This window comes from Balaenoptera borealis (genome assembly GCF_965194805.1).
Source record: "Balaenoptera borealis genome assembly, chromosome: 10".
Lineage (NCBI taxonomy): Eukaryota > Metazoa > Chordata > Mammalia > Artiodactyla > Balaenopteridae > Balaenoptera > Balaenoptera borealis.
In genome coordinates this window covers 96,875,420-96,884,148 of record NC_138874.1, presented here as the reverse complement: position 1 = coordinate 96,884,148, position 8,729 = coordinate 96,875,420, and positions in this window count along the sequence as shown.

Genomic DNA, 8,729 nt, shown 5'->3' with positions numbered 1-8,729 from the left:
TGTTCCTTTTTATGGCTGAGTAATATTCCATCGCATATATGTACCACATCTTCTTTATCCATTCCTCTGTTGATGGACATTAAGGTTGCTTCCATGTCCTGACTATTGTAAATAGTGCTGCAATGAACACTGGGGTGCAGATGTCTTTTTTTTCTTTTCTTTCTTTTGTTGTACAGCAGGTTCTTATTAGTCATCAATTTTATACACATCAGTGTATACATGTCAATCCCAATCGCCCAATTCATCACAGCACCTCCACCGCCCCCCCGCTGCTTTCCCCCCTTGGTGTCCATACGTTTGTTCTCCACATCTGTCTCTCAATTTCTGCCCTGCAAACCAGTTCATCTGTACCATTTTTCTAGGTTCCACATATATGTGTTAATATACGATATGTGTTTTTCTCTTTCTGACTTACTTCACTCTGTATGACAGTCTCCAGATCCATCCACGTCTCAACAAACGACCCAATTTCGTTCATTTTAATGGCTGAGTAATATTCCATTGTATATATGCACCACATCTGCTTTATCCATTCGTCTGTCGATGGGCATTTAGGTTGCTTCCATGACCTGGCTATTGTAAATAGTGCTGCAATGAACATTGGGGTGCATGTGTCTTTTTGAATTATGGTTTTTGCTGGGTATATGCCCAGTAGTGGGATTGCTGGATCATATGGTAATTTTATTTTTAATTTTTTCAGGAACCTCCATACTGTTCTCCATAGTGGCTGTATCAATTTACTTTCCCACCAACAGTGCAAGAGTGTTCCCTTTCCTCCACACCCTCTCCAGCATTTGTTGTTTGTAGATTTTCTGATGACGCCCATTCTAACTGGTTTGAGGTGGTACCTCATTGTAGTTTTGATTTGCATTTCTCTAATAATTAGTGATGTTGAGCAGCTTTTCATGTGCTTCTTGGCCATCTGTATGTCTTCTTTGGAGAAATGTCTATTTGGGTCTTCTGCCCATTTTTGGATTGGGTAGTTTTTTTAATATTGAACTGCATGAACTGTTTATATATTTTGGAGATTAATCCTTTGTTGATTCATTTGCAAATATTTTCTCCCATTCTGAGGGTTGTCTTTTCATCTTGTTTATGGTTTCCTTTGCTGTGCAAAAGCTTTCAAGTTTCATTAGGTCCCATTTGTTTATTTTTGTTTTTATTTCCATTACTCTAGGAGGTGGATCAAAAAAGATCTTGCTGTGATTTATGTCAAAGAGTGTTCTTCCTATGTTTTCCTCTGAGAGTTTTATAGTGTCCGGTCTTATATTTAGGTCTCTAATCCATTTTGAGTTTATTTTTGTGTATAGTGTTAGGGAGTGTTCTAATTTCATTCTTTTACATGTAGCTGTCCAGTTTTCCCAGCACCACTTATGGAAGAGGCTGTCTTTTCTCCATTGTATATCCTTGCCTCCTTTGTCATAGATTAGTTGACCATAGGTGCATGGGTTTACCTCTGGGCTTTCTATCTTGTTCCATTGATCTATGTTTCTGTTTTTGTGCCAGTACCATATTTTCTTGATTACTGTAGCTTTATAGTATAATCTGAAGGCAGGGAGTCTGATTCCTCCAGCTCCGTTTTTTTCCCTCAAGACTGCTTTGGCTATTTGGGGTCTTTTGTGTCTCCATACAAATTTTAAGGTTTTTTGTTCTAGTTCTGTAAAAAATGCTATTGGTAATTTGATAGGGATTGCAATGAATCTGTAGATTGCTTTAGGTAGTATAGTCATTTTGACAATATTGATTCTTCCTATCCAAGAACATGGTATATCTCTCCATCTGTTGGTATTGTCTTTAATTTCATTCATCAGTGTCTTACACTTTTCTGCATACAGGTCTTTTGTCTCCCTAGGTAAGTTTAATCCTAGGTATTTTATTATTTTTGTTGCAGTGGTAAATGGGAGTGTTTCCTTAATTTCTCTTTCAGATTTTTCATCATTAGTGTATAGGAATGCAAGAGATTTCTATGCATTAATTTTGTATCCTGAAACTTTACCAAATTCATGGACTAGCTCTAGTAGTTTTCTGATGGCATCTTTAGGATTCTATATGTATAGTATCATGTGATCTGCAAACAGTGACAGTTTTACTTCTTCTTTTCCAATTTGTATTCCTAGTATTTCTTTTTCTTCTCTGGTTGCCGTCACTATGACTTCCAAGACTATGTTGAATAATAGTGGTGAGAGTGGACATCCTTGTCTTGTTCCTGATCTTAGAGGAAATGCTTTCAGTTTTTCACCATTGAGAATGATGTTTGCTGTGGGTTTGTTGTATATTGCCTTTCTTATGTTGAGGTAGGTTCCCTCTATGCCCACTTTCTGGAGAGATTTTTCATAAATGGGTGTTGAATTTTGTCAAAACATTTTTCTGCATCTATTGAAATGATTATGTGGTTTTTATTCTTCAATTTGTTAATATGGTGTATCACATTGATTGATTTGCTTATATTGAAGAATCCTTGCATCCCTGAGATAAATCCCACTTGATCATGGTGTATGATCCTTTTAATGTGTTGTTGGATTCTGTTTGCTAGTATTTTGTTGAGGATTTTTGCATCTATATTCATCAGCGTTATTGGTCTGTAATTTTCTTTTTTTGTAGTATCTTTGTCTGGTTTTGGTATCAGGGTGATGGTGGCCTCATAGAATGAGTTTGGGAGTGTTCCTTCCTCCGCAATTTTTTGGAAGAGTTTGAGAAGGATGGGTGTTAGCTGTTCTCTAAATGTTTGATAGAATTCACCTGTGAAGCCATCTGTTCCTGGACTTTTGTTTGTTGGAAGATTTTTAATCACAGTTTCAATTTCATTACTTGTGATTGGTCTGTTCATATTTTCTGTTTCTTCCTGGTTCAGTCTTGGAAGGTTATACCTTTCTAAGAACTTGTCCATTTCTTTCAGGTTGTCCATTTTATTGGCATAGAGTTGCTTGTAGTAGTCTCTTAGGATGCTTTGTATTTCTGCAGTGTCTGTTGTAACTTCTCCTTTTTCATTTCTAATTTTATTGATTTGAGTCCTCTCCCTCTTTTTCTTGATGAGTCTGGCTAATGGTTTATCAATTTTGTTTATCTTCTCAGAGAACCAGCTTTTAGTTTTATTGATCTTTGCTATTGTTTTCTCTGTTTCTATTTCATTTATTTCTGCTCTGATCTTTATGATTTCTTTCCTTCTACTAACTTCGGGTTTTCTTTGTTCTTCTTTCACTAGTTCCTTTAGTTGTAAGGTTAGATTATTTATTTGAGATATTTCTTGTTTCTTGAGGTAGGCTTGTATAGCTATAAACTTCCCTCTTAGAACTGCTTTTGCTGCATCCCATAGGTTTTGGATCGTCGTGTTTTCATTGTCATTTGTCTCTAGGTATTTTTTGATTTCCTCTTTGATTTCTTCAGTGATCTCTTGGTTATTTAGTAACGTATAGTTTAGCCTCCATGTGTTTGTGTTTTTTACGTTTTTTTCCCTGTAATTCATTTCTAACCTCATAGCGTTGTGGTCAGAAAAGATGCTTGACATGATTTCAGTTTTCTTAAATTTACTGAGGCTTGATTTGTGACCCAAGATGTGATCTATCCTGGAGAATGTTCCATGTGCACTTGAGAAGAAAGTGTAATCTGCTGTTTTTGGATGGAATGTCCTATAAATATCAATTAAATCTATCTGGTCTATTGTGTCATTTAAAGCTTCTGTTTACTTATTTATTTTCATTTTGAATGATCTGTCCATTGGTGTAAGTGAGGTGTTAAAGTTCCCCTCTATTATTGTGTTACTGTCGATTTCCTCTTTTATAGCTGTTAGCAGTTGCCCTATGTATTGAGGTGCTCCTATGTTGGGTGCATATATATTTATAATTGTTATATCTTCTTCTTGGATTGATCCCTTGATCAGTGTGTAGTGTCCTTCCTTGTCTCTTGTAACATTATTTATTTTAAAGTCTATTTTATCTGATATGAGTATTGCTACTCCAGCTTTCTTTTGATTTCCATTTGCATGGAATATCTTTTTCCATCCCCTCACTTTCAGTCTGTATGTGTCCCTAGGTCTGAAATGGGTCTCTTGTTTTTGTATCCATTCAGCAAACCCGTGTCTTTTGGTTGGAGCATTTAATCCATTCACGTTTAAGGTAATTATCGATATGCATGTTCCTATGACCATTTTCTTAATTGTTATGGGTTTGTTTTTGTAGGTCCGTTTCTTCTCTTGTGTTTCCCACTTAGAGAAGTTCCTTTAGCATTTGTTGTAGAGCTGGTTTGCTGGTGCTGACTTCTCTTAGCTTTTGCTTGTCTATAAAGCTTTTGATTCCTCCACTGAATCTGAATGAGATCCTTGCTGAGTAGAGTAATCTTGGTTGTAGGTTCTTCCCTTTCATCACTTTAAGTATATCATGCCACTCCCTTCTGGCTTGTAGAGTTTCTGCTGAGAAATCTGCTGTTAACCTTTTGGCAGTTCCCTTGTATGTTATTTGTCATTTTTCCATTGGTGCTTTCAATAATTTTTCTTCGTCTTTAATTTTTGCCAATTTGATTACTATGTGTCTCGTCATGTTTCTCCTTGGGTTTACCCTGTATGGGACTCTCTGCGCTTCCTGGACTTGGGTGGCTATTTCCTTTCCCATGTTAGGGAAGTTTTCAACTATAATCTCTTCAAATATTTTCTGTGGTCCTTTCTCTCTCTATTCTCCTTCTGGGACCCCTATAATGTGAATGTTGTTGCGTTTAGTATTGTCCCAGAGGTCTCTTATGCTGTCTTCATTTCTCTTCATTCTTTTTTCTTTGTTCTGTTCCACAGCAGTGAATTACACCATTCTGTCTTCCAGGTCACTTATCCGTTCTTCTGCCTCAGTTATTCTGCTATTGATTCCTTCTAGTGTAGTTTTCATTTCATTTATTGTATTGTTCATCTCTGTTTGTTTGTTCTTTAATTCTTCTAGGTCTTTGTTAAACATTTCTTGCATCTTCTCGATCTTTGCCTCCATTCTTTTTCTGAGGTCCTGGATCATCTTCACTATCATTATTCTGAATTCTTTTTCTGGAAGGTTGCATATACCCACTTCATTTAGTTGTTTTTCTGTGGTTTTATATTGTTCTGTCATCTGGTATGTAGCCCTCTGCCTTTTTATCTTGTCTATCTTTCTGTGAATGTGGTTTTTGTTCCACAGGCTGCAGGATTGTAGTTCTTCTTGCTTCTGCTGTCTGCCCTCTGGTGGATGTGGCTATCTAAGAGGCTTGTGCAAGTTTCCTGATGGTTGCATGTGTCTTTTTGAATTATGGTTTTCTCTGGGTATATACCCAGTAGTGGGATTTTTAGGTCATATGCTAGTTCTATTTTTAATTTCTCTTTTTTAAATTTTATTTATTTATTTATTGGCTGTGTTGGGTCTTCGTTTCTGTGTGAGGCTTCCTATAGTTGCAGCAAGCGGGTGCCACTCTTCATCGCGGTGCGCGGGCCTCTCACTATCGCGGCCTCTCTTGTTACGGAGCACAGGCTCCAGACGCGCAGGGTCAGTAATTGTGGCTCACGGGCCTAGTTGCTCCGCGGCATGTGGGATCTTCCCAGACCAGGGCTCGAACCTGTGTCCCCTGCGTTGGCAGGCAGATTCTCAACCACTGCGCCACCAGGGAAGCCCTATTTTGAATTTTTTAAGGAGTCTCCACATTGTTCTTGATAGTGGCTCTATCAATTTACATTCCCACCAACAATGCATGAGGGTTCCCTTTTCTCCACACCCTCTCCAGCATTTATTGTTTGTAGGTTTGTTGATGATGGCCATTCTGACCAGTGTGAGGTGATACCTCATTGTAGTTTTGATTTGCATTTCTCTAATAATTAGTGTTGTTGAGCATCGTTTCATGTGTTTGTTGGCTGTCCATATGGGTTCTTTGAAGAAATGTCTGTTTAGGTCTTCCGCCCATTTTTTGATTGGGTTGTTTGTTTTCTTTGATATTGAGCTACTTGAGCTGTTTGTATATTTTGGAGATTAATGCTTTATCAGTTGCTTCATTTGCAAATATTTTCTCCCATTCTGCGGGTTCTTTTCGTCTTGTTTATGTTTTTCTTTACTGTGCAAAAGCTTTTAAGTTTCATTAGGTCCCATTTGTTTATTTTTGTTTTTATTTCCATTTCTCTAGGAGCTGGGTCAAAAAGGGTCTTGCTGTGATTTATTTCATAGAGTGTTCTGCCTGTGTTTTCCTCTAAGAGTTTTATAGTGTCTGGCCTTACATTTAGGTCTTACTCCATTTTGAGTTTATTTTTGTGCATGGTGGTAGGGAGTGTTCTAATTTCATTCTTTTACGTGTAGCTGTCCAGTTTTCCCAGCACCACTTATTGAAGAGGCTGTCTTTTCTCCATTGTATATTCTTGCCTCCTTTATCAAAGATAAGGTGACCATATGTGTGCGGGTTTATCTCTGGGCTTTCTATCCTGTTCCATTGATCTGTATTTCTGTTTTTGTGCCAGTGCCATACTGTCTTGATTACTGTAGCTTTGTAGTATAGTCTGAAGACAGGAAGCCTGATTCCTCCAGCTCTGTTTTTCTTTCTCAAGATTGCTTTGGCTATTCGGGGTCTTTTTTGTTTCCATACAAATTGTGAAATTTTTTTTTCTAGTTCTGTGAAGAATGTCATTGGTAATTTGATAGGGATTGCACTGAATCTGTAGATTGCTTTGGGTAGTATAGTCATTTTCACAGTGTTGATTCTTCCAATCCAAGAACATGGTATATCTCTAAACCTTTAGCCAGACTCATCGAGAAAAAAAGGGAGAGGACTCAAATCAATAATATTAGAAATGTAAAAGGAGAAGTTACAACTGACACTGAAGAAATATAAAGAATCATAAAAGACTACCACAAGCAACTATATGCCAATAGACAACTGGGAGAAATGGACAAATTCTTAGAAAGGTACAACCTTCCAAGACTGTACCAGGAAGAAATAGAAGATATAAACAGACCAATCACAAGTAATGATATTGACACTGTTCTTAAAAATCTCCCAACAAACAAAAGTCGAGGACTAGATGGCTTCACAGGCAAATTCTATGAAATATTTAGAGAAGATCTAATACTTATCCTTCTCAATCTCTTCTAAAAAATTGCAGAGGGAGGAACACTCCCAAACTCATTCTACATGGCCACCATCACCCTGATACCAAAACCAAGCAAAGATACTACCAAAAAAAAAAAAAAGAAAACTACAGCCCAATATCACTGATGAACATAGATGCAAAAATCCTCAACAAAATACTAGCAAACAGAATCCAACAACACATTAAAAGGCTCATACACCATGGAACTTCCGTGGTGACCCAGTGATTAGGGATCTGCCTGCCGGTGCAGCAGACACGGGTTTGATCCCTTGTCCGGGAGGATCCCACATACCAAAGAGCAACTAAGCCTGTGCGCCACAGCTACTGAGCCTGTGCTCTAGAGCCCACAAGCCACAACTGCTGAGCCTGTGTGCCACAACTACTGAAGCCTGTGCACCTAGAACCCGTGCTCTGCAACAAGAGAAGCCACCACAATGAGATGCCTGTGCACCGCAATGAAGAGTAGCCTCCACTCACCGCAACTAGAGAAAGCCCGCGTGCAGCAACAAAGACCCAACGCAGCCAAAAATAAATAAATTTATTTAAAATAAGGGGCCATACACCATGATCAACTGGGGTTTATCCCAGGGATGCAAGGATTCTTCAATATACACAAATCAATCAATATGATACACAGTATTAACAAATTGAAGAATAAAAACCATATGATCATCTCAATAGATGCAGAAAAGCCTTTCAACAAAATTCAACACCCATTTATGATAAAAACTCTCCAGAAAGTGGGCATAGAGGGGAACCTACCACAACATAATAAAGGCCATATATGACAAACTCACAGCAAATATTATTCTCAATGGTGAAAAACTGAAAGCATTTCCTCTCAAATCAGGAACAAGACAAGGGTGCCCACTCTTGCCAGTGTTATTCAACATAGTTTTGGAAGTCCTAGTGACAGCAACCAGGGAAGAAAAATAAAAGGAATACAGATTTGAAAAGAAGAAGTAAAACTGTCACTGTTTGCAGATGCCATTGTACTATACATAGAAGATCCTAAAGATGCCACCAGAAAACTACTAGAGCCAATCAATGAATTTAGCAAAGTTGCAGGAAACAAAATTAATGCACAGAAATCTCTTGCATTCCTATACCCTAACAATGAAAGATCATAAAGAGAAATTAAGGAAACAATCCCATTTACCAGTGCAACAAAAGAGTAAAATACCTAGAAATAAACCTTCCTAAGGGGGCAAAAGACCTGTACGCAGAAAACTATAAGATACTGATGAAAGAAATCAAAGATGACACAAACAGATGGAGAGGTATACCATGTTCTTGGATTGGAAGAATCAATATTGTGAAAATGACTATACTACCCAAAGCAATCTACAGATTCAATGCAATCCCTATCAAATTACCAATGACATTTTTTACAGAACTAGAACAAAAAATCTTAAAATTTGTATGGACACACAAAAGACCCCGAATAGCCAAAGCAATCTTGAGGGAAAAGAACGGAGCTGGAGGAATCATACTCTCTGACTTTAGACTATACTACAAAGCTACATTAATCAAGACAATATGGTACTGGCACAAAGATAGAAATATAGATCAATGGAACAGGATAGAAAGCCCAGAGATAAACCCACACACATATGGTCACCTTATCTTTGACAAAGGAGGCAAGAATATACAA